Source organism: Notamacropus eugenii, chromosome 1, assembly GCF_028372415.1.
Source record: "Notamacropus eugenii isolate mMacEug1 chromosome 1, mMacEug1.pri_v2, whole genome shotgun sequence".
Taxonomy (NCBI): domain Eukaryota; kingdom Metazoa; phylum Chordata; class Mammalia; order Diprotodontia; family Macropodidae; genus Notamacropus; species Notamacropus eugenii.
In genome coordinates, this window is record NC_092872.1 from 263,073,841 (window position 1) to 263,101,661 (window position 27,821).

Here is a 27,821-nt window from a genome sequence, read left to right on the forward strand (position 1 = left end):
TGTAAAGGTATTCTTACATACCTGCACAAATACATTATAATAATATGTATATATGTATATGCATTTCTAGTGAATTCCAATTCTTTTCAGATATGGTATTTTATGAAACTAGGAAGACTGAAAATAGAAGAAAGAGGGAAAAATTCCAGAGAGGGGAGAAAGCCTAGAAATTTAATTGAGGGGCTTTTGGCAAGTTACCCATTTAGAAGAAATTAGCTTTAGACTCTTTGTGCAAACTGCATGAAAACCCATCACTTAAATTGAAATAGTGTGTTGATTAAGCAGCATGAAAATTTGACATATGAAAATAGAAGAGAAGGAACAAGTCAGAATTAACATACTGACAAACATGCTTGTGTTCCTTTCTACAATTAAAACATATTCTATTGGGTTTATCTCACTTAATCCACCCATATTCCCCATCCCTTTTAAACCCCTCCACTAGCGTCCATGTCCCCATTATATCTCATGATTATTAAGGATGAATAGTTAGTATTTAAGCACCATTTAGAGGCTGGTGTGACCTAGAATAATAAACTGAATTAGTTCATATAAAAATTTCATGGGGAATTCTGCTATCTGGTATAAATAGACATTAAAATGTGTGAAAGAAATGATTTTGTAAGCGGTAAGTCCTGTGTTTTGTTAATAATTAATTCATAAGAAGAAACAGAAATATGTTATACCCATGTTTGAATCCTCTCAAGTTTGAATCAAGTTTTGTGGATTAAGTTTTGAGGAAAAGTATATTTTTTAATGCATTAAAATGGGAAAATAAGGATGTCTTTATCACAGCATATGATTTGCTGACATCAAACACATCTGGAGAATTTTTCCTGGTTTTCCTTTTTCTTATTTGCTTTTTTTTTGGCTTTTGCTTGCTTTTTTTCTTCTGTTTAGATTTAAAATAATGAGGCAAGTGAGGTGTTGTCGAGACAGACATTAGATGAAGCATCAGGAAGACCTGTTTCAAATCCTGCTCTGACACTTACTCTTAGACAAATGATTTACCCTGTCTGTGCTCAGTTTCCTCATTTGTAACATAAGTGCTTGCTCCCTATGTCATTGAGTTGTTTTGAGGCTGAAACTTTAGAGTATGCATGACTTGGATGTGGACCAGTGCTGAGATGGGGAAACTCTCCTTACCAGTATAGGCCTTCCCAATTTTGTCTATATCACTGTCAGTTGAACAAAAGATGAAACTGCATTTAAGGTTGTTGCAATGGTATGATCTAAAACTTCTTATCTAATGGTTTTAGGGTTCTTATTACTGTAGAGGGCTATGGAGTACTTTGAATTCTTCTGTCCATGTGGCCCTGAAAATTTGCCTTTTAGTAAATTATTCTCTATGATTTCCTAGTCACATTGTAGAGAATATGATTTGAAATGATTCAATTAAAATAAATATTCCTTAAGTACTCATGATCTACCTGATATTTGGTATCAGGTAGACAGTAGGACTAAAAAAGATGAAGTGCAAAATCGTCCCTATATTCTGGGAGCTCACATTCTCAGGGTAATGAATTTTGTCTTTAAAGGGGACCAAGGATGAAGGGAAATATTATTTAAGCAGAAGAGTTGATAGGGATGGCATAGGAAGAGTAGTTGAAAATCAGAATTTCCCTGGCTCCAGCTTGGAACATTTTTATTTACTTATGTGTATTTCCAGTGCCTATATCAAGCTCTCCATTATTTGCTCTAGTGGAGGCAAGCAGGAGCAGAGAGAATTTTTCAAAATTATTTAACTTCGGTCATCAATGCATTATGATGATTTTCCTAGCAGACATATCTCCCCACTTTTGTTTTGCCAGGCTGATGAAATTAAAATAAGTTTTCATTGTCTGGTGACACTGTGACTACACAATATTGGAAGAAAGTTGATCTGTGGGTTTTAAATTGCTGCCAAAAAAAATTTCTAAAGAAGTTAACTCTAATGCCTATCAGGAAGGCAATATTATATGAATGCTTTCACACAAGGAGAATGTAATGGTTTGCAAAGAACAGTTAGTTAACTTGGAGGTAAAGGTAGTAGGTAGACTAGAATTGTGCAGTACTGCTTTGGGCTGAGTTCAGGGTGCAGGGAAGCAGGGCATAAGGGATTTAGTGTCAACCTAAAACTGCCATCTAAAAATTCACATCTTTACATATTCTATAAGGCTTATACAGTAGATGGTATAGCTTGAGTGACTGGAAGCAGGAAGAGATTTGAATAAAATATAATCTCTACTCAGCCTGAAATGGGCATGTTGAGGAGCAAAGTAAGCACTTTTCATGAAAAAATATAGATATGTGATTTTTGCAGTAGAATATTTAAGAGCTGACATTAAAAACTCTACATCAAATGTGTTGTCTTATTTTTTCAAACTTTAATATGCTATATAAAGTTATCCTTTTATAAAAGGAGAATATCTCCAAATTTTTGAAGAAATATACTATGGACATATGAACTAAGCAATATCAGAAAAGCCATAAAATGGGTTCCCAGAAACTACATGTGCCAAGCAGCCTCATTACTCTAAAGTTATACTTTTGCTAGTGGTGTTGAGATCCCTTGAGGCTTATTTCCTACAAAATAATAGATTAGACAGAACCAATCTGGGGTTTGAAGAGGTGACAATCTGCCGTCTGGTCACCATTTGGTTGACTGGCATTTCACAATGAATGTTGGCTGACCCCTCCAGAAGTACATGGAGACTACCTCAGTACCTGAGGAAATTGGAACCTACAAATGGAAACACTTGCTTTCAGCCCTGTGATGGAATCCTGAGAGATGTCAGGTTGAGTCACATCTCATCAACATCACTTCACCCAGCAGTGCTCTGCGTATCTGTCCATGGTACATTCCTTCTAAAATTGGAAGAAATTCTCCTGGTATAATGAGGCAGCTCTTGCTGCCCTAGGGAGCTAGTCTTTCACACACATATCAGTGGAAAAAAAGATATTACTTATTTCAACCCAGTCCCATTTCTGGGGGTCAAAATGTGTCTTGAAGCTGAAATCTCAATTTTACTGAATTACTGTAGTCCTCATTTACTCCCTCTAGAGCCAATATGTGGCATTATTATCATGCCAGTTCTTTCAATGATTTTATCATTAAAACAAACATTCAATATTTATTGAGGGGTTACTATGTGCAGTTTAGTGTGCTAGACTCTGGGGATGCAAGGCCAAAGCTGAAAAAAAAAAAACAAAACTCTGCCTTCACAAAGCTGGCATGTTGTGGGAGGGGTGGAAATAATATGTGCATAATAAGTATATACCAAAGACGTACAAAGAACATTTCTGGAGCAGGCAGCTAGAGAAAGCAGAAAAGGCTTAATATACAATGTATCATGGGGAAAGATTTGAAGTGAATGTTCTCCGTATTTTATTGAAAATTGCATGTTTCTCCTTGAAATAATTAAAATCTTTTACACACACACACACACACACATATATATATATACATACATACATACATATATATATACATACATACACACATACATATATATATACATACATACATACATATATATATATATATATATATATATATATATATATATATATGTATGTGGATAGCTATGGTACAGACAAAATTTATCCATGGCTTTTACTAAATAGACATGTGTGCATGCATGTACCTACCCATACCCAGTCACAGTGTTCTGAAAAGACTATGTGTGCACACATATTTGTGTGCATACTTTAATAACTTATAATTTTAGTAACACTTTTGAGATTATTTATTCTTGAATATGTAATACATATTCAAGGAAGCTGGGTTGTGTTGGATCCGTCATTGGGTCTGGAGTCAGGAAGACCTGAGTCCAGATTTGATCTCACTAACTTTGTAACACTGGTCAAGTCACTTAGTTTGCCTCAGTGTCTTCATTTCTAAACTGCCTACCTATAAGGATGGTGAGAGTCAAATGAGATAACATTTTTAAATGTTTGGTGAACCTTAAAGTGCTATAAAAATATAAGCAGTCATTGATATTGTATTTTCTATTGCAGAAACAAAATAATAGCACTGTTCCCAACCAACCTGATGATGGATCTCTCTAAACTTAGCTATGTTTATCATCAGAGAACACACACACACACACACACACACACACACACACACACACACACACACACACACAAAGAGTCTTCCACTGGTTCTGCACTTGAAAAGTTTTCCATTTGGGTAGATCCTGACAGATATTCTCCACACTTGCGAAGACTTCAAGAATTCAGGGTCAGTTCTACCGCTAGTGAGTCATTACATGTCTATGTCATGTATCTTCCACAAAGTCCTACCCTGATATCTCATTATGGCATGAGGGTGATTCTCAATCCTGGAAAACATTTCCCACGGAACACAATTACAGGTTCTAATGTACTGGAAAAGCTTTGTTTGACAATGGTTTTACTGCAAAGCAGATTGTTTCTTAAAGACAAGTAACAAGACTCTCTGTAACTAGAAATTCATCACCAGTAACACTGACCACTTGGTAATGAAGATGTGATTTAACAATGATAATCCATGAAGTACATAATGTCCCTTACTTCCGTGAAGCTTCCTTTAACTTCTCCAGCAACTGTGGCAAAGTAAATGAAAAACAAAGTTAAAGGGAAGGTTAAAAATAACACAATATTGAAACTGTCTATAAACTTTTTCTTTCATGGTACTTGTGTGATCTTTGTCCAATGACCCATGAGTGATCATTCTGTTGAGCTCAATCATAGTGATGATGGCATTTTTTGTTATAAACAAAGCAATATCTGTGTTTACATCTGTATCTGGGGCAGATTATACAAGCGTACAATTAAATGAGACTAGAATTACACAAAAGACAGAGAGCAAGCTGAATTGCCTTCAGGAAATATCAAAGTTCATTTAATACTGCAAGCTTCTCCTGTAATCAAATCTCTGCCTTTTCAATTCCAATATTCTCATTGATATTGAATGCCTTTGAGACATGAAACTCAACATTCTCTGAAGAGTTTTAGATGATTATCCCACAGAAGACAAAGGAGAAGGGGAATGGTGGGTATGGGCAGGTAGAAATATATAACCAATGCAGAATTTCAAAGAATAAATGGAATAAAACTACAGGGAAATTACTGATAAGAAGATAAGATGATCTGATCACATGAAGAAGGTGAGGAATTACAGTACTAGCAATAATAGCAGTAAACATATAACCCTGTTAGATTGGCAAAAGCAATTTTCATGAATTTTCTCTTGATCAAATGAAGTAGACATTTTCATCATTTTATCGATAAATTATTGATTTTAGGGAAAAGTGAGGAAAGCCCTCAGATTCCTCTATGGAGATATCAAGGAAGAATATGAACAATTATCACTCATCATATTCAGGTTTAAATAGCTTGCAGTCTGTATGGTTGGGGGAACACCTAAAATGATGAGTTCACAAGTCCATTTTAGTGCTGGATTTCACATTATCTGCTGATTGTTCCCAAGCGCCAAGTGATGAATGGAAATAACACAAGTCTTAAGGCAAAAGACTTAACCTCCTAGTATCAGCTATTACTTGCTAGCTGTGTGACTCATGGCAAGTCTCCAAAATTTTCTGGGCCTTAATTCTCCTTAAATGAAGCAGGGTGGGCTAAGTGACTGCCAATGGCCCCTTTGTTTTGTAACTCCCTCTACATGTTCTCAAGTTTGATTGCAATGTAATAGAACCGATTTGTTTGTTGCTCATGAAATCAGTCTCAATACATGCAAGTCACACATCCTGTATGGCTATGTAGTTTCTATATCCAGATGTTGGTTGACTGCATTATTAGTCACAGGAGTTAGGCACCAGAAATCTACAGAGAAGCATTTTCTAAGAAAGTGGATCTTCTCTCTCCACTCAGATGAAAGTTAGAGAAACAAGGAAAGAAGTCAGGGTGAATGGAACACTACTACTTTGTACACCTGGGAATGCACATGCCCACTCTTTTCTCTCATAGAACTATAAGAAATAGGGAGCTCATTGATTACAAAATGACTACTAATATTTCATCTTTCACTTTGCTTGGAGAATCTTGATTCATGAAACCAGTATGAGAAATGCTATTTACTATGAAATAGTTCCTTCTGTTTTTGTTCAAGTAATCCTTGTATTTTTTAATGTGATTAAAAATCATAGTATCTGTCCAAAGAACTATGAGAATGTGTATAACCTTTGATCCAGGAATACTGATTCTAGGTCTATATTCCAAAGAGATCATAAAAATGGGAAAAGGTCCCACATGTACAAAAATATTTATAGCAGTTGTTTTTATGGTGGCCAAGAATTGGAAATTTAGGGGATACCCATCAACTGGGGAATGAATGGGCAAGTTGTATATGAATACAATGGAATACTATTTGCTATAAGAAACGACAAACAGGCAGACATCAGAAAAAGCTGGAAAGTCTTATATGAACTAATGCTGAGTGAAGTGAGTAGAACCAGGAGAACATTATATATGATAACAGCCACAGTGTATGAGGACTGTTTTTGATAGACTTAACCCTTCACAGAAATGCAAGAACCTAAAATATTTACAAATGACTCAAGATACAAAATGCCATCCACATCCAGAGGAAGAACTATGGAGCTGGAATGTAGAATGAAGCAGACTATTTTCTATTGTATGATGTTTTGTTTTTCTCATGGTTTCTCCCATTCATTTTAATTCTTTTATATAATATGACCAATTTAAAAATGTGTTTAATAAGAATCTATATGTTGAACCCATATAAGATTGTATGATGTCTTGGGGAGAGAGGGGAGAAATTTTGTAACTTATGAAAGTGATTGTTGAAAACAAATAAATTAATAAATTTTGGGGAAAAATCCTACATTAGTCACATAAAAAATCATAGTGTCTTCAATTCTTGTTTTTCTCCCAACCTAACCTCCATGATACCTGCAACTTTAACCAATCAGTTCAACTACATCCATTTATTAAGTACCTACCATATGGCAGACACTATATTTTGCACTAGGGATACAAAACCATATAAGAAACAGTACCTGATCTTAAGGAAATTTTATTCTGTATGAGAAGACAACATGTACATCTATAAGTATCCGAAGAATATTTTATTTCTCTAATATGCTGCAGGCAATACCAGATGGAATGATCAGCAAAGCTTATATAGAAAGTAGCATTTGGATTTAACTTTGTGCTCCATCCTAAAGTTAGATAATTTCTGGAATATATTTGTTGAGGAGCCAGAAGGTACAGAGACGATGCAGTTATCAAATTTTATTGTTTTCTTTGTGAACTCAACAGTACCCTCACCCCATAAACTAATTGATGGATTCTCTCATCTTTCATTCAGTCAGTATCAAAACAGGCAAAGGGGAGTCTGAGTCAGAATTCTTTTTGATGGTACACATAATACTATAGAAATTTTCTCTCTTTAAGTGAATTTATATCAGAATAAAATCATCACATCCTCCCCCAGATATGGTGTAATGGTAAAATGCCTTCATCAAGTGATATTTTGCTACAGATATATGGGTTGCTTTCTGATAGCATGTTCTTTGGGATCCATTTCTGAATTTGAAAGTATAGTAATTAGTCATGCATTCAGAATACAGAGAAATCCAAAAAAATATCCTCCATATGTATTTAACTACTAAAATGACTTTAACTATACATACACACGCATACCTCTACACACATCCTATATACACATATGTATATACTATATGTACATATATACATATATGATATTAAAGTCATCTTATAAGTTTAATATATAGGAATTCAATAGATATCTATATATGTGTGTATAGGCATATGCAGAGAGAGAGAGAAGTTAATGATATTGTAGTCATCTTAGTAGTTATGTACAGTAGTGTTATATACATGTGTGTGCCTGTGTGTAAACACACACACACGCACATTCTTTTTGTTCAATCCATTAAACTATGAGGAAGGATCATTATATTCTTTGTATTTTCATCCTAGGCATAGTGCCTGGCACATAGTAGGCATTTAGTAAATACCTGTTGATTACCTCTGAGTGCCACTAAAACATTAATAGCTCACATTTATAAAGCATATTATTGTTTATACAGTTCTTAACTCTCAACATATTTGCTATTTAGGTAATGAAAATAATTATCAAGCATTACATTTGAAGTAGCTTAATGTTTACAGTTAATTAGAACTGTTCAAAATTAAAAGGGTAATTTCTCCAAAAATAAAGATCAAAGGGTAAATGACTTTTAAATTCACTACTCGATAATATAAGGAATGCCTTGCTTTATAACTCTTTATTTTCTTATGAGCTTGAATGGCTCATGTCTGGCTGTTTAGAATTTATAAAATAAAATGATATTATATGAATCCCAATTTAGAATTTTCCATGTGACTTATGACCTTTGGCAATTAAATTCTGGGCTGATATGGAATAGGTCTAATTTTGGTGGTTGATTCCTAAAACAACATATCTATATCTAGTCTTTCTCCCACCTAGAATTTACTCTGGAAACTATTTTGATCAACTCATTCTCTTAAAATAAACTGCATATTTAATTGGGTTAAATATCACTCTAGTCAAGATTGAATATTTGTAGAGGCTAAAAGACAAACATTGAAATGTAAAGGGCAACACCTTCAGATAGAAAATAGACATTTTCTACCAAAGTGAGGGAGAGGTTGTGATCTGTAAGAGTATAATTGTTCAAAGGAACGAGAGAGAGAGAGAGAGAGAGAGAGAGAGAGAGAGAGAGAGAGAGAGAGAGAGAGAGAGAGAGAGAGAGAGAGAGAATTTATTAAGTGCTTTCTATGTGCCAGCATTGTGTTAAGCAATGACAATAGAAGCAAGCAAGACTGTCCTACCCACAGGGTACTTACCTTTTAATAGAGGAGCCTGTCCTATGACCTGTTGCTGGAAAACAGACATGTCAGTTTCCCAGTTGCTTATACTTTGCTATCATAGAATGTAAGAGTCATATGTTTCTCTGCTCTGTTTCATATTGGACGAAGGAGAGTAGCAAAGCATGGTGATGGATGTTTCAAAGTCATTCAATAAAGGCACTCCCTTTTCTTGTCATTGAAGAAAGTGAGAAACAAGAAGCCTTTGATTTTAGAAGGTCTGTCTAGGGAATTTCATGGCAATGTGCTCAGCATTCATCACTTTGTTTTGAGTTCTCTTGTGAGTGCATGCATCAATGAATGAATGAATGATTCTACTGAAACCTAGTCATAATCCATTGGTGACACATCGGTTATCAGTTGGCAGGGGATGCTTTATGTTATTTTCAGACTTCCTACTGCTTTCAATCTGTGAAATACTTTCAAGTAATTCACTTGCTGATTTTCATCATGGCCTCATTTAAATAATAACAATAATATTAGACATGGTAGAGTTGTGGATAGAGGACTGAGATTAGAATCAGGAAGACCTGAAAACAAACTGTGCCTCAGACACTCACTAATTATGTGATCCTGGGCAATTAAATTATTCTCTCCTGATCCTAGTTTTCTCATCTGAGAAATGAAGGATGCAGACTCAATGGTCTTCTAATTCTAAATATACAATGCTATGATCTTAGTCCATGGGTTGTTTGACCAAAACAATCCCTTAAACTTCGCAGTGTCTCAATTTAGTTTCATGTTTTCTGAACTGATTGTATCAGGAATGGGAGGAAAGAAAAGGGTATAAGTGGACTTTAGGCTGGTCATAAGAAAGAGATAACTAAATAGAAGGGAGTGAAATGAGGCTTCATGGTTGACTGGGACTTTTTTCAAAATTGTAGTCTGGAATAGGATAGTAAGCAATTAGATCATCTGGGTCCCAGGGTAAAAGTAAATAATAATGGTATGTTATATGGGGGAAATCATCAAATTTAGAATCAAGAGACCTGGGTTTAAATTTGCTTCTTTTAACTGTCAACCATTTGACTATACTTAACTTATATAAGTCAAGTGCTTTTCAAAAGCCAATAGTCAACAAAAAATAGCTATAATGGAAACTGATATTCTCTCCATGTTTCTGCATGTAACATGACCCTACCCTCAATTATCTATAAAGTAGGCATAATAATACTATCTATTCACAGAACTGTTGTAAGAAGAAGCATTGCATGAATATTAAAGTACTATGAAATTGCCAGTCACTCTGCTTATATTATATTCATGATTCTATTATTATTTTCATACATACATAACTTCCTCTAAATGTTGTTTTCAAATGATATCTTATCATTTTTTAAATGTATAAAATGAATAAACCTTTTCATATTTAAAGCCTAATTAAAACTTTTTATAACCTTATTTTTCTTACTATCATGGAAAACATATTGTTTAACGTTGAAATGACATTTTTAGTTCTTAGTATATACAACACATTTTACAAAATAAATAAATTTACAAAATAATGGTATTGCCTTATTCACTGGCACTCTCATGTACCAGGGTGTAGAACACGTGACATTTCTGATAGTAGTTTTTCAGGATTAATGCACCTTATTGAATCTGCTTTTTATTAATATTGCATTAGAGGAAAGTAATTGTATAAATAATCACAAAATGTTACTTATTAGTAATGATGAAAGAAATTATATTTTAGCAGATAGATTGGTGTAATGTCATTTTTGTTTATGGAAATCTGTTGTTTTATCCTTTGTTTTCTGAGAGGACCAGTGACATCATAGGGTGATATCATCACCTTCTTGACTTCTAAATGAATTGGATTTAAGTAAGACCAAGTTGCACAAAGTTGTCAGCCTTACCCTGTCTTCCAAAGTCATCAAAGTCCAGTGGCAAGACAAAAGTCAAGATAATTGAAGATGGTCATGGATGCAGTGAATGAACTTAGCATCTTAGGTGTCTGACCAAGCTCCAAGCACTCAACAGTCCCTACTTCATCTGCCTTCATGTGTATTAGAACATGTTGTTTTCACTAGCCCATTCTGCTGGGGGAAGTCTTCACATGCTTGGGGTAAATATTTCCCTAAGTCACTGAAAGGGTTAAGGATAATTGACTGTCTTGAGATTTGTGAACCACCAATCACCCTTATCCTGTTTAACCCATCTGCCAAGATAATTTATCAGGATGTGGTGACTGTGTATTCTAAAGCTTCTTGAAGCCACAGGGAACAACATATTGCCAGGTAGATACCAAAGGTAGATGAGCAGCCCTGAAAAGGGTTCATCAAGCCCTCACACCAGAGGTGCTAGTCCTCCTTAAATACCCCATACACTCCATAGATTTCCCATGTGGAAATCTACATTGATACTTTTATTGGCTTACATATTAGAGCTAGAAGGGACCTTAGAGACATATAGACCAATCTTTTCATTTTATGGATGAGGAAATTGAGCCCTGAAGAGTTTATTACTTGTCAAAGTAACACAACTTATATGTAACAAAAGCAGGACTTGAGACCAGATTCACTGCCTCCATTGTTTTTGTGTTTTGTTTTGCTTTGTTTTTGCATTGGGCCATGATACCCTTTCAATTCATTCTCTGAAATTCATAGAGATTAACTATTTCTTTCTCTGCAAAACGGAGGATGCCTTTTTAGTGTTCCTTTTTTTGCTCTTGAGTTGATAGAGTGTTCAAAAAGGACTTGGGTATGCCAACCAGGGACAAATTTTGCCAGATCTCTGCAAGCTTAGGAAGACTATGATTAGGAACTTGAGGTTAAGTCTAAGTAAGTTTGAAATAACTATTCATCCTAAGTTAGCCATCAAGTAATGAATTATAAGCACTAATATCTTCTAAAGATTTTTTAAAAAATCATCAACAGAGGATTGGTGGAAGATTTTCTTTACTCCATTTTAGTTTTGAAACATCACTAAATGTCAGAAAAAGAAAATTATGTTTTTGTTTCAGTCTATATCTTTATCTATCTGTCTAATTTGTTGTTCAGTAGTTTGAGTTGTGTTGGACTCTTCATCGTCCCATTTGGCATTTTCTTGACAAAGATACTGGACTGGCTTGTCATTTCCTTCTCCAGCTCATTTTACAGATGAGGAAACTGAGCCAAACAGGGTGACATGACTTGCTCAGGGTCACACAACTAGTAAGTATCTGAGGCCACATTTTAACTCAGGAAGATGAGTCTTCCTGATGCTAGGTCCAGCCCTCTATCCACTGTATCATCTAGCTACCCATATATGTAATATTAGTTGATAATTATATTATGTGTAATATAATAATAATATAATGTAAATACCATTTCTTGATAGGAGTGTCCATTTCATGCAATTGTTCAACTTTTAAAATTCCTAACATTTTGTTTAGCTAACAATCACTTTTTGTATTAAAGAAAATCTAAATTTTTGTTCTTGTTATTTGGTTTACCTTTTTCAGTATCTCTCTTCTGACTTCAAAAAATTAATTCTAGTTTTAGGGATTCAAATTTTTTTTTTATTACTCATTGTTACCATCTAGAAATATCACCCATGACTTATGATATTAACCAGGATGAGACTCCAGCAAGATGTGAGGCCAGCTCAACTTGTCTGCCTGTAGTTCTTAATCTTGACGGTCTTTTATAAGCAACTCTTTTGTGCTCCCAGGTGCTTTACTCTTTTCTTGGCCCCTCTCTCATCATTTCTCCAGTGTTTTGCTGCCATTATCTTTTTGTTCTCAGAAGGCAATGTGGATTCCTCTCATGTTAATCACTTTTCTCTGCTACTACCAGGTATAATGGTCATTTTCAGTGTCATTGTTGACCTCAGTCATCTTTTGCTGTTTCCTATGGTTCAGCTCTCCTCCTGATGTAAACCCATCAGCTGGATCCCATAAGATTTACACAAAAAACACCGCTGATAGTGGTATAGCTCTTTTGACTTAGACACAGCAGGATACAATGAAACAGGTACTGAGTCCAGGATCAGAGACCTGGAATTCACTTCCTACCTTTCCTCACTAAGTAATATTTAGCAAATCCCTTTCCTTCTATCACCCTCACTTGGCTTGTCTATAAAATGAAGGGGGATAGTCTATGTGACCTCAAAGGTCTCTTTCACCACTAAATGATGCCATGATATTATGATTCTGTGGCAGTAGAATACCTCTGAGCTATTTAAACCTTCTGTTGCTTCACATATGAATCCCAAGGTTCCATTCACTCTCATTTACTAATATGGTATCTCTAGGTAGCTATGGAAGCACCTCTTTCCTGGACTATTTAAAAGAAGTCATTTTACACCTACCAGATTGGCTAAAGTAATAAAAGGAGAAAGTGACAGATGTTGGAGAGGATGTGGAAAAAATGAGACACTAATTCATTGTTGGTGGAATGGTGAACTGATCCAACCATTTTGGAGAGCAATCTGTAATTATGCCCCAAAAGTAATTAAATTACCTACACCCTTTAATCTAGCAATACCACTACTGTGTCTATTTCCAAAGATACTTAGAGAAAAAGAACCTATATTTTCTAAAATGCTTATAGCAGCTCTCTTTGTGGTGGCAAAGAACTAGAAATTGCAGGGATACCCATCAAATGAGGAATGACTGAACAAGTTGTGGTATATAATTGCCACGAAATACTACTGTAATATAAGAAATTATGAGCTCAGTGATTTTAGAAAAACACATGGAAATACATATATTAAATAATGAAGAGTGAAATAAGCACAACCAAGTGAATATTGTTCAATAACAGTAATGTTGTTTTAAGAATGACTTTAAGCAAATAAGTTATTTTGATTATTATAAATACCCAAATTAACTGCAAAGCACATCGAAATAAAGATACTATCTACATCAGGAGAAAGAACTGGGATACCTATGTACAGAATTATTTTGTACTCATGTATGTATACCTACTTGTGTCTAATGGTAGCCATCACTAGGGTCTAGGGTGGGAGTGTAGGGGAGGGAAGAAAAAAAGAAATTCACATGACAATTTTGTTGTATATTTGAAAGGAATAGCAAGTTGTGTAGAGCAGATTTGCAGTTTCACATGTAGTCATCTTTTTTATTGCACTGTTATGAAAATGCTTGTTTTGTTTCATAAATTAAAAAGAAAATTTAGAAAAGAAAAAGGAAAAGAAAAAAGATCTTTTGATTCCAAAATGGTTTATGTTGAGACCATAAGTGTTCATCATATTTTCTCCCGTTGCTGGCATGAGTTGCTCCCCAATTAGGCATCATCCCCAATCAATGGAGCCTTTCAAAAGGAATTTTTTTTACCCCATCCCCTAATCTTTCTCTGAGGTAACTGATCTGGTAATCCACATGTCCTTAGTCACCATCTGCCAAAGATCAAGGGGAAGGGGTAGAACTGGTGGTACTCATAGGCTAATTCCAGGCTATGTATGTGACTCAGATATATTGTACTTTAGTGATATCACATGGAAATACCACTTTTTTATGTTGTATGCAATTTTTATAATTATATAAATTGGTTAATTTTATTGGGAATTATGTTTCTAATTTACGGGTTGATGTCCAGTCCAGTGTCATCCATTTCAACTGGTTGTCATAAGAGCTACATTGTCAATCTGTCTAATGAATTAATATTAGTAATTAGTGATGCTTCCAGATTAAAGTGAAGAAAAACATTTACAACAAGACATTAGATCCAAAGAGAAAAAGTCAATAAAATAAAAAGCAAAGAATGCAGTCAACAACTCAACAAATGTTTCTCAAATGCCTATGTGTGCAAAGCACTATGCCAGGCACTGAGGATACCAAAGAGAAAACGGAGGATGACAATCCCTGTTCTTAAAGGATTTACTATTTTATTGGAAAGGGGAAACAAAAGATTTTTATGTGAATAAGGAAATGCAAGATAAATCAAAGTGTAAAGATCACTGATAAAAGAGAAGATCAAAAGATTCTGCATAGAGCAGGTGGCACTTGTTCTGAGTCATGGAGAAATATAAGATTTGGTAGGCAGAGTGGAGGAGAAAGTGCATGCTTAGCATTGGGATGATTTATCCAAAGACTGACAGGTAATAGATAGAATGTTTCATTTAGGCTGCTTTTGTCTAGAAGATGATGTGCATGGAGAGATACAAAGTGGCATAGTGGGTAGAGTAACCGGTCTGAGACCAGGAGTACCTTCAAATCTTGCCTCTAACACTTGCTAGCTATGTGACTGTAGGCGAGTCACTTAACTCTTTTGTACCTCAGATTCCTCATCTGTAAACTGAAAACAAATAATAACACTTATCTCCTGGTTGCTGAGTAGATCAGAAGAGATAATAATTGTGAAGTGGTTAGCAAAGTGCTTAAAACATAGTAAGTGCTATGTAAATGTTAGCCATCAAAGCTTTAATTATTAAGTAAGCTGGAAAAGGTGGTTTGAAACTTGAGCGGGGAGGATCTTTAAATTCAGGTAGAAGAGTCTATATTTTATTGTAAAGGACATAGAGGACAAGAAAGTTTTAAGTAGGGGGGTGCTATGGTCAGATCTATACCTGGGAAGATTTATTTTACTTCTATCTGCCTTTTAGATGAGAGAGCAAAGAATCTGAAAACAAGAAGCTCCTTTATGAAACTATTATCATAATCCAGATAAGAGTAATGAAAACCTGCCATAGAATGATGAGCACGGGTTTGTTGATAAGTGTGTGTGTATGGGGGCCAGGGGGTGTCCGAAAATGTTATAGAAATAGAAACAACAAGACTTATAAACTGACGAGTGTATAGGCTGAAGAAAAAGGAACAGGCAAGTATCTTTAAGATTTTATCAATGTGGTTGACTTGAGAGTGTGTGAGCTCTTCACAGAAGTAGGAGTTTTGAGCACTTGACAGAGCAGGAGAGTGGACAAGGAGATGAGGTGTGTTTTACATTAGTTAAGTTTGAAATGTTAATGGGAAAGATGGGAGGGGATGCCCAACCAACTGGGAGTGAAGAAGACTGATTAGCATTGAATATTTGGATTTAGAAATCATCTGTGTATGATCATGCATTGAACCAGTTGAGCCTTTTGGGAACAAACAAGATTATGAAGTCACAGCATTAGAAAGTTGAGAATGACCTTTATTAGCATTTGCGGTTGACATTGTGAATGAACAATCTTCAGTGGTATAACCCCACTTGACAAGTGGTCATAAAAAGAGAGCCCAGAGAAAGAAGAGAAGAGGGTTTAGGAGTGGAAAATGCTTCAGGGGCAGGAGAACAGTGAAGAACCATCAAAGCAAACTGATAAAGAGCAATCAAATGAGTAGGAAGGAAAAAAAAGATTGTTTTGTCATAGAAGCCAGAGAGAATCTAGGAGGAGATTTTTGTCAGCTGTGTCAAAAATTGTAAAGATTTTTGAAGCATATATGTATATAAAAGCAATTATGTGTATGTAGGAAGCATCAACAACTTTGGAAAAAGCAGTTTCAGTCTAGTAGTGGTGCTTGAAAATTAGAGGGAGTGAGACTAGGAGCCTGAGAGCAGAAGGGAGGAATATTCAAAGTATTAGCTCAAGGCCATGGTAGATTCAAGTGACCATTTATCTGCCTATTTATCTATCCATTTAAAAGTAAACTTGACCATGATTGTAGGCTGTGGGGAAGGATCCAGGAAGAAAGGAGATATGGAGACACAGTATGGCATGATAAGTAGAAGGCTGGGCTTGGAATCCAGAAGATCAAAGATCAGATTCTTTGTCCTGATCCTTTCTAATTGTTTAGCTATGTTAAGTTCACTTACTGACTCTGAATTTCAGATTTTTCATCTGTAAAATAATGATATTTCATAAAATTTATTTTTTATGGAGTTGTAAGGCTCAGATAATATGATGTAAAAATCTGTAAAAATAAAGAGCTACATAAGTCAGCTATTATTTTTTAAGATGAGAGAGAGGGAGGCAATTCTTAATTGAAAAAATTCTGTGAGAGACAAGAGCTGATTAAATCAAGGGTACAAGCAGAGGAATTGATCTTCAAGAAAAGGGATTCCTTCTTTCTGCAAAACTGAATAAAGTAGCTAATTGAGGGGTAACAATTTAGTTGAGGCAGGTAGAAATACAGGTAAGAGATGAGGGAGATGAAGCCTATGACTGGGCTTCGGTTCACTCAAGAAAATGGGATGTATCCTTCTGTGAATAGAGAGGTTTGTAGGGATAGTGTGGAGGCCTTGAGGAGAGAGGAGAAGTTTTGTAGTGGATGCTATGTAGGACTTTGGGGTCAAATAGAAAAGGGAAAAATTCTAAGATTACAGACTTAGATATACCTTGTAGGCCATGAAGGGCAACTACCTCATTTTCAGAGGGTGAAACTGAATCTAGAAAGGATAATTGATTTGCTGAGGCAGAATATGAACCCAGATTTTCCTGGTTCCAGATTACCATATAGTAGTAAGAGACCCATTGACATGAAACAAAAGCCCATTTTGACTTCATCCCTTTGTGAATTCTTCCAGCAGTTCTCAGCAGCATAATTGTAGAGCATGACCCAGATTTAGTGATGGGCAGGGCAGGCATTTAGTACAAAGCTGAAATTTCAAAATGTAGTATCTCACATATGAATGTAATTCACAGTCATGCCCCCTTAATCTATGTCTGCAGTCTCAGTCATACACCTCTTATTACTGTGAATGTTTTTCTTCCCTCATCCTGGATTGAAGTAATATCCACTGAGAGACAGACAGATAGGCAGGGAAAAAAATGTGCTTAGTACTTCCTTGGAATTAAGAGGCAAAATGTTGTTTTTCTTTAAAAAGCCATTGACAGAGACAATGATTGGAAGAGAAAGGCTCATTTAAGTACTGGTCCCAAACAGAAGTGGAAAAAACTTTAATTGAAGTACATTTTTCAAAACAACAGTTAAAAGAGATGATCCCCCAAGGAGTAGATGCTCTGCATGGAAATGTGCCCAGATAACCTTTTGTTTCTCTTTTGTTTTTACCTTCTACACTTTGCAGATATTTAATGTACAATAGGTGTTTATGGTAGTGGCAAAGTTCTCACTAATATTCATCCATGGAATAGGAATAAAGATGCATCTGACAAGTAGTTATAGTAGTAAGGCCTAATTTTATCCCTTTTGTTATTAGAGATTATAAAACAAACAAACATGAATGGAATCAGGCACTTTGGGAGAACTTAAGTATTGACTAGACGTGGAGGGTGAGGAGTTAGAAGAAATCAGAGTTGCTGTATGGCATTAAACACTGGAACATCTTCTGAAAAACAGAAGCTATGTCTACCACAGAGAGCAATGGAAAAGTGCATGGTAGGTATGAGCCAGCTACAATATACATCTAAAGAGGACTTTTTAAAAAAGGACAGAGAAAAGGAAGTGCGGCATTACAGAATTGTATAAGGAAGATGAGATGGTTGTATGGCCCCAGTGAGAGATGACCACCAGAGGGCTCCATTGAAATGTCAGGAGAAAGCATCCATGCATCTGCAGGTTATGTGTACCTCTTATGATTAATTTTCAGGAGGATAATAGATGACAGTCTCACAAGATGATTAGGTATAGGTGGGTTTGGTTCTGTATTGTTGGAGAGAATTCCTAAATTGAAGAGTTTATAAATGTTTTATCCTCTTTTCACAAACATTCACATATAAATGTAAAAACCACATATGCATGTGTGTATGTCTATGTACACATATATCCTCATATGAAGGAAGGAATGAATCCATGAATGAATGGTTAATTAGCAGTTATTAAACACTATGTGCAAAACTTGGTGCTTCATACTGGGAATATGAATAGAAAAGTGAGACAACCTTTGCTCTCGGAGTTCATAATCTGTGACAACAGATAAGGAAGGATTTCACTAGCAGAGAGTTGAACACACTTTATGTGCATCCTGTTTGTCTCAGTTTCCTCATCTGTAAAATGAGATGGAACAGGAAATATCAAATCATTTCAGTATCTTTTCCAAGAAAACCACAAATGGGATCATGAAGAGTCAGACACAACTGAAATGATGGAAAAACCATAACAATTTCTCTCGTTAAATTCCCAGCTTTCTTCTTTCTTTCTTCCTTCCTTCCTTCCTTCCTTCCTTCCTTCCTTCCTTCCTTCCTTCCTTCCTTCCTTCCTTCATCAGCAACTAGTGGCTATGTTTACCCTTTACCTTGTAATGTTAGTTCAAGGTTAATGATGGGTCTGGGAAAGAGTTGAAGATCTTCCCTGCCCATTAATTCCCTGCCCTGAGTACCTTTTGTTAATTTCTGTTGAAGCCCTGGATCTGAGGGTCCTGCCCTCCTGATCTGAAAAGTGTATAAATACTCTGAGGTGAGGTTTTACTTTGGAGCTTACTCATTGGAAGTGTTTGTTTGGTCAAATGAGATTTTGGGTAGTTGCTAAGGAGATCACCAGCTTTGAAAATCCAAATGTTGGTGCTTCCCTTTCTGGTAATTATGTATGTATTGCTTATGGTCAGACAGTTAGAAGTCCCATCTATTGGTCTTTGCTTCTCTGTATGTATTTTCTCTGAAGTTAAGGGCACTGACTTTTCCCCCTGAACTAAGTGAATGATATATGTGCTTTATTAAAGTAGATTGACTCCTCAAAAGTTGCTTTCCCTTTAGAAAAGCAGATCTAAGAACCTGTGTAGTTGTCCTTCCTGTATATGCTGGGGTACTTACTTTTATATGACTATACATGTTCACCAATGGGTCTGTGTATAATTATGGGAAAGTGTACCACAGACTTTTGGTGATGCTGTGTTATAACAATTGTGCTTACTCTACCACCTTTGTAAAAGCTGGTGCATGTCTAGTGTCTAATTAAAATGAGATACACGTGGGAGAGATGTTGAGCATGACATTTCAATAAACCCCAGATCATCCAGATTATTCACATAACCTTGAAAGGAATGCTGATTACCTATACCCTCAGGGCACTCCAGTTGGTGAATGTGAGTATCCCATTGCAGAAATAGCTCAAGAAGAGGGTGTTACACTGAGATTTTTCCAACTTATACATTGAAAAATCAATTAGTTTGCTAATTCAATAGGCATTTTCAGGTACCTAACATTCCATATAGTCTTTTAGGCTTGGGGGGGGTATGAAATGATTTTTGGGGCTGAACATCCTAAAAACTGAGGAGGTGAAGGAGGAAAGTGTAGGAAAAGCCTTAATTAGGAGGTGATATTTCAGTTGGGCCTTGAAAGAATCTAGAGATTCTAAAGTTTTTCAGTCAGATTCCAGAAATAGAAGGATCCAGTGCAATAACAATAAGACAGGAGATACAACTTCATACCAGAAAAGAGGCCAATTTGAATGTAATTTAGATTTATAAGAATGGAATAATGTTTAAATATCATGGGAAGGAAAGTAAAAACCAAGTTGTAAAGGACTTAAATGTCATACAGGAGGTTGTATATTTGATCTTGAAGGTAATAAGAAGCCAGTGGAATTTGTTGAGTAGAAAAGTGAACTGATCACTTCTGTTCATGAGAAACATTACTTTAGCAGTAATATAAAGAATGTATTACAGAAGGAAAAACCTCAAGGCTGTGACAGCTATATGTGGGGTATTACAATAATTCAGGGAAGAAGTCATAACAGTGTGATCTTGGGTGGTTATTTGTATGTGTATGTGTATGTGTGTATATGTATATGTGTGTTTATATATAGACATATACATTGTGTGTGTGTGTGTGTATCAGAGAGAGAGAAAGAGAGAGAGAGACTGTAGAAATATTGTGGAGATAAACCTAATAATACACGGTGTATGATTGAATATGTGAAGTTAGGGAAAGTGAGGAGATGATAATAATACTAATATTGTAAACAAAGGTGGTCAGAAGGATGATTATGACCATTATATTTAGGAAGAGATAACTTTGAAACATGTTTGGATTTAAGGGGAAAGATGAGTTCTGAGGCTCCATTCATCAAGAATATTTCAGGATGTTCATCCTGAATGAACTCTTTATTTGGTCCTTCCATCCTTACCATCATCTTTTATCTCTTCAGGGGCAGCTAGATGGTACAGTGGACAGAGTGCCAGACCTGGAGTCAGGAAGACTCATCTTCCTGAGTTCAAATCTGGCCTGTGACACTTACTAGCTGTGTGACTGTGGTCCAGTCACTTAACTCTATTTCCCTTGGTTTCCTCATCCATAAAATGAGATGAAGAAAGAAATGGCAAAACATTCTACTATGGGGCAATGAAGAGCTGGAAATGACTGAAAAACAACTGAACAGCAGCAACGCATCTCTTCTGTCCTTTGGGCTAAACTTCTACCAAAGGACAACTACCATAAATGCCTCCGCCTTCTCTCCTAACATTTTCTTCATTACTCCTTAAAATCTGACTTCTGACTATACGATTGCACTGAAATTGCTCTATCCAGAGTTACCATGGATGCCTCAGAAGTCAAATCCAATGATCTTTTCTTAACCCTCAACCTCGCTGACCTCCATGTAGCCACTGACATTGTGCCTCACTCTCTCCTTGGTGTGTTCTTCTAAGATTTCAGAGTACCATTCTCTTGGTTCCTGCACTACTTATCTGATTGTTCCTTTTCATTCTATTTTGATGGATATCTATCCAGGTCATGCCCTATAATCAAAGGTGTCCCACATCATTCTATCCTGAGTCCTCTTCTCTTCTCCCTCTATAGTATTATTTTTGGTGGTCTCATCAGTTTTCATGGATTTAATCACTATCTCCATGATGATGATTCACTTATCTATATTGCCCCAACCTTATTATTGACATCCAATCTTTCATCTCCAGCTCCCTTTTCAACATCTCCAACTAGATGTCCAGTAGATATCTTAAACTCAATATATCCAAACTGGAACTCATTATATTTTCCTCTAAATCCTCCCTTTTCTACCTTTGCTATTATTGTAGAGGATTTAACTCTCCTCCAAGTCCCTCAGGCTTGCAAAAACAAGGATGATCTGAGATTCCTCACTGTCTCATAACCCCTCCCCCTCCCCACATGCATGCTCTTGCCAAAGGTTGTTGATTTTTACCTTTGCAATGTTCCTCAAATATTCCCCTTTCTCTGACACTGCTGCCACTTTAGTTCAGGTCCTTATCTCATCATGACTATCCTATTGCAATTGCCAACTGATGGTTCTGCCTGACTCAAGTTTTTCCTCATTCCTGTACATCTTCAGTCACCAGTTTTTTTCTTTAAAAAAATTAAAATTAGTTGTAGTATTTTTACATTAACATTCTTTATCAAGACCATATTTGCTTAACCAGATAATTATTGCATTGATACAAAGCATATGGCATTTACATGTTTAAAGTAAAAAAAATAAGTACTTTGATGTTTATAAAATATTAGAATATTTAGTTGACTGATACAGTTTTAAATCATCCCCTCTAGAGAAAATATATAATATATGTATATATACATATATATGTATATATTATATTATATAATACATTTCATTTCTTTTTTTAATAAGTCAAAAATGACATTGTAATTGTTCATCCAAGGTAATCCTTTAGCTGGATCATACTCCAACATCTTTTGAACCAAGTCAAATTGGTTCTCATGTTCGGACAAACCATGAGTTCCTCTAATGATTGATAGCATCTCCTAACACATTTACCAGCAGTACTATGTTCATCCCAATCCAGATGACTGTGGTGAAAAGATCTGTGCTTTCTTGTTTTCTGGATTGTTTATGTTAGTATAAGTCAACATCTGTTTTATCGTTGTAAAGTATTCTTTACTATTATGTGTTTAAAATACTGGGAAATCAAAATAATATTCACAGGGCTGAGATCACCCCTGTGCTAAACGACTTGTACAGTTCTGTAGTGTCATGTAGGTGTTAAAGTGCAACATATACTGTACTTCCAAATGCAATGACAGATAACTATATATGGAAGTGTGCACTCACATTTCATTTTAGCATTGTACTTGGCTATATACACTTGAAAAACAAAATATTTTCAGGTTTCAGATCTGTATGTGTCAACTTACAGGGCAAAACATTTATTGACTTTTGGATATGATATTCTATCTGCCTGAGATGGCCAATTTTTCTTCTTTCATAAAATCACAAGTACTGAGTCCCAAAAGTTCAAGCACTATGAAAATATGACCATAATGATCAAACTGTTCTAGCTTTTGGACACGGAAACACATTATTGGGGTTACTAGGAGTAATACTATTTAAATGCTCTGATACCTAGATTTCTGAACAAGTAGCTTCATGATATCTGCCAGAATGTCTTACCATCTTCATTGAAACATGCATATTATCCATGTCACAATGAATGTACTCCACTACTTTGCCAAAAGGTCCTTCACTGAAAGTAGCAACAATTTCATATCTTACACTTAGCACATCTCCATTTTGATAGATCAAGTGACCCTCCTCATCATTCTCTATACTTCTGCCTCAATATTTGATTGAAATCTTGAACATTATCTATTACGCTTCCTTTTTGGACTACTTCTGCTTCAGCCTGAAGATTTACTGCAATGGTTATGTTAAATGTTTTCTAAGACTCTATGATAAAGTCTATGACCCTATTCTTCAGAGTAGTCATTTCTGAAGTCAACATATCTCCACTCACAATAATCTTTCTCACTTAAGGATCTTATTTCTGAGTAATTACATGCTGATTCTTTAAACTTGTAATGTGGTTTGCAGTACCTCTTCTCTTACATATTACTGTGAAATTTCTTCTTTCATTTGTGACTCCCACTGTAGTTTTCATGATCCCAGCTTTTTCTACTATGCCATTCAAGACAATTAGTTCATTTTCAGTGCTGCATCTGGGGCTTTCCAACCTGGTCACAGCCACAGGTGGCATGGAAGTAGATAAGCTGCATTATTTCTTAGAGCCTGAGGACATGGGTTCATATCTCCTCTCTGACATTTAGCACCTGGGCGTGTATCCCTTTTTTACCCCACGGTTAAGTTGCATCCCTTTTTTATCCCATGAATGGAATACTTTCTCTCCTCATCTCTACTTCCTGACTTTCCCTAGATTCTATTAAGTTCCAAGTTAAATATCAGTTTGTATAGGAAACCTATCTCAACCCCTCTTAATTTTAGGACCATCCCTCTCAATTATTGTCTATCCTTTATCTATTTTTATGTTCCCATTAGATGATGCTCCTTAAAAATAGGGGCTATCCTTCATTCTTTCTGTCTTCAACACTTACCACAGTACCTAGCACATAGTAAAAATATATCACAAATATTTAGTGATTGATTACTTTATCCTTAAGACTTGATGTAACTTCTCCCAAAGAAATGTCTATGATTTATAGTATCCTCTAATTCCCAAGTTCTACTTTTTTAGTCCAGTAATCTCCTAACTTTTGATTATATATACCTATCTTTTCTTAAAAAAATGAGTATGTGCTCTCAATTATGAGGTGATCTGGGTAGAAGAGGTTGGAATGCTGGGAGAGTGGACCACATCTGCTATTGCGATCATGTAGGTTAGATTTAGGTTATAGCTACGTCATAGGGTCAATCTGTAGGATAATAGTGGACACATAAAACAGAGGGGATGATGGGTGAATGGTAGTTATAGTTTTATTACAGATACATCCTCAAATTTTCTATCCCAGGGACGGTGGGAAACAATTTATCTTCCTCCTATTACTTTTTGTAACATGCAATCATGTTACATCACCATTTTGAAGACCACTGGTAACCTCACCAAGCTTCAGCTTTCCATCTCTATTTAAATAATAGATTTGGATGTGGTAGACTCCAAGGTCCCTTCCAGAAAATTTTTTTTTTGGTCCATCTGTCAATGAATTAAAAGAAACAGTGAAAACAATTGGACTCATAATTGTTTAATCTTATCAGAGTTGAGCAATTTCCTTTTTTCCCTAAAAGTAAAAAAAAAAAAAAGTAAAAGTTTGCATTTGTATAAGCTTTCTTGAAATATGGGGAAAGAAGGAAACATGGGAAAACTAATGTATAATATTGCCCTAAGGAAGGAATATTTCTCTATTAGGGGTCCCAAGCTGATTGAATATTATTGATCAGTCAATAGAAAAGTCAAATATGACTGATTGCAGATCAACACATATAATCACACAACGCCATCCTTCTTTTGCATTTATTTTGATGTATATTGATTTCTTTGAATTGGGGCATGTGACCAATTGTCATTACCATACATCTCTTTTTGTCACTTACCTACATGCAAGGGAGGAGTGGAACTAACCACTATTTCTTCCCCCAAGTGAATCGTCATCATTTCTCCCTTTTTTGCAGGCACCTCTCTCTCTCTCTCTCTCTCTCTCTCTCTCTCTCTCTCTCTCTCTCTCTCTCTTTAGAAGAAATTAATAGGTTTCTCTTCAGGGACCATAACATGGGTATTTCTGGTCAAATTCATTCAAAGGCAGATTGCAGGCTCTTGGTTGTTTAAAAACCCATTGGGAAGCAGGATTGGCAACTTCCCACAACCTTACATGCTAATATTTTATCAGACCAATAAGGAACTGTTTATAAATAAATATTCCTATTTGGAAGGCAACAAAATTATAAATCCTTTAAACTCTCAATTTTAATATAACTTATCATTTCTATTCAAGTACAAAAATAAATTCACCTAATTGATCAATTTGCTTTTGCTATACTTGCCACCTTGCACATAAAATTGTAAATGTCCACTGGGGAAATGTTCCATTTAAAAAGCTGGCTCTTAGTATCTTTACTCCATCATTTTCTAAGAATCCAAATACTGGAAAGATTTTCCTATTGAGAATAATTTCAGAATTTGCACACACTATAGTCCTGTTTCTGCTGATAAAAGGGAGGATAATCCCAACCTTAAGCACCCCTCCTTGGAGAGGTATTATCTCTTTCAAAACAGCAGAACAGCAGTAGGTAAGCTGGAAGAAATGGATCTATCACAGTGTGTAATTCTTGAAGGTGGTATTGAATATATTTGGATTTTCCAATCACTTTCCCAACTGTTACAGTGAAGTTAGGTCAGACTGCTCACCTAGGGAAAGCTGGAGCAGCTGATAAATATCCGTGAAGATAGGCCCTGACCCTAAAGGAATTCAACAAATCATTGCATTTAATTTTATCTGACCTAAATTTGATTCTCATAGTCATAGTTATCTGGATTCTGCCAACCCCAAAACTCGATCATTGGAAAGAATCTTTAGGTTCTTTCATCTACTTGATTATAAAACTGCATAGCCCCTAACATAGCTGGACCATCTGGCAGTCAAGTTATTTGACACAAATTGAGCATTTGGGAGCAATTGTATTTGTGATTTATATTTTGTTCCTCAAAACTAGAAAAAGATGAGGTTACAGAAGGCAGCAATGATAGTAACTAAACAGTATGTCTCCTTGTAGCTTTGCATTTAAGTGGTTATGCCAACAGATAGTTCATTATTGTTGTTGTTTATTACTGTTATTATTAATAGTATCTATATCTTGAAGCAGATAGGTGGCTTAGTGCATAGAGTGCTGGGTCTGGAGTCAGGAAGACTGGAGTTCAAATCCAGTCTCTGATACTTACTAGCCATATGACCCTGGGCAATTCACTTAACCTCTATTTCCCTTAATATCCTGGAGTAGTAAAGTGGTAAACCACTACAGTATCTTTGCCAAGAAAACCTCATGGACAGTATCAGCATGCTATTGTCCATGGGGTCATGGAAAGTTAAATGTATTTGAATGACTAAATAACAGCAAATCCTTTAATTAACTCACAAAGGCTACTTCTATGCATGCATTCCTAGAGCTCTTAGATTACTGGACTGGGACACTATCAAATAAACAGAGGTCATTAAAAAAAATTGACATATAGTTATGTTATTCTTGATGCTTCAAGTATGTACAAAAATAATGCAAGTAAGGTGGAAAATACTAACGGAATTGATTATTGTTCCCAATTCTGTCTACATGTTAAAATGACCAAGGAATAATAGGAATAATGAAATGTATTTCATTGTCTTTTTTCTTTGGTCCATTTAATATATAGATCATTCTGAGATAGTTCTGTTCATTTTGGGATCAGCACCTCAGTTTGAATTAGGAATATCAGATCTACTCTGTCTCAAGTCAGTTGGAAACATTTCATATAGGACATATATATAGGACACACATGCTGAGATTAATGAGCAATTGTATCAGGAGAAAAAAGTGAACGATGGACAAAGAAAAATCTGGAGGGATATCATATCATATCCACACACACATATTTAATGGAGTAGCAATATTGTTTTGTGTTTTTTTTTTTTAACAGTGTGTGATTGAATGTTGGCTTATCCTGTTTTATATCACCTATTTTTCTTACCCCCCTTCAAGAAAAAATAGAATGTCAGATTTGAAGGGGACCTTATAGAACATCTTGTCTGACTAATATATTAACTAAAAGCTCCTGGTGGTTGCAGGGGAAGAAATATCTATCTCTATTTTTATTTTTTTACCTGTCCCTTCCTTCCTTCCTTCCTTCCTTCCTTCCTTCCTTCCTTCCTTCCTTCCTTCCTTCCTTCCTTCCTTCCTTCCTTCCTTCCTTCCACATTTACTCATTCAGCCTTTGCTTGAAATTCCCTAGTAAGTGGAAACTCACTGCCTCCAGAGATAGTTTTTTCAAATTTTTGCATATATGTACATTTTTGTGTGTGTCTGTGTTTTTCATCAAATCAGTCAACAAGCTCAGAGCTGTGATAATTGTGAATCAAAGAAAAAAGTAAAAATGCATGCCTTTGAAAAGTTTACATTCAATTAGAGGAGATAACATTTGCACACCAGTATAGGGATGAGACTACCTTGGTAGTTTCACTGGGTGGGAGCTAGCAGGTTAAAAAGTTCCTGATAAACAAGTCAGAATTTTCTCTGCATCTTATATTCTTAGAAAGTTGCCTAGAGCCATGAGTGATAAGAGATTTGCCAGGATCACATGGTCAGTATGAGTCAGAAGTGGGACTTGAACTCTGAGGATGACTCTCTATGTATTATACAACAGTTTCCTCACATAGATTTAGTATGTACTTGATACAAG

General features: G+C 35.6%; 1 protein-coding gene and 1 pseudogene across 3 annotated transcripts in view; one reads left to right on the forward strand and one right to left on the reverse strand.

Annotated features, from left to right (window-relative positions):
• Positions 1–27,821, forward strand: part of CTNNA3 (catenin alpha 3) — a 1,968,199-nt gene that overhangs the window by 1,789,926 nt on the left and 150,452 nt on the right. The gene's annotated exons all lie outside the window — the stretch shown is intronic.
• LOC140529256 (dual specificity protein kinase CLK4 pseudogene) lies at positions 22,241–23,604 on the reverse strand (annotated as a pseudogene).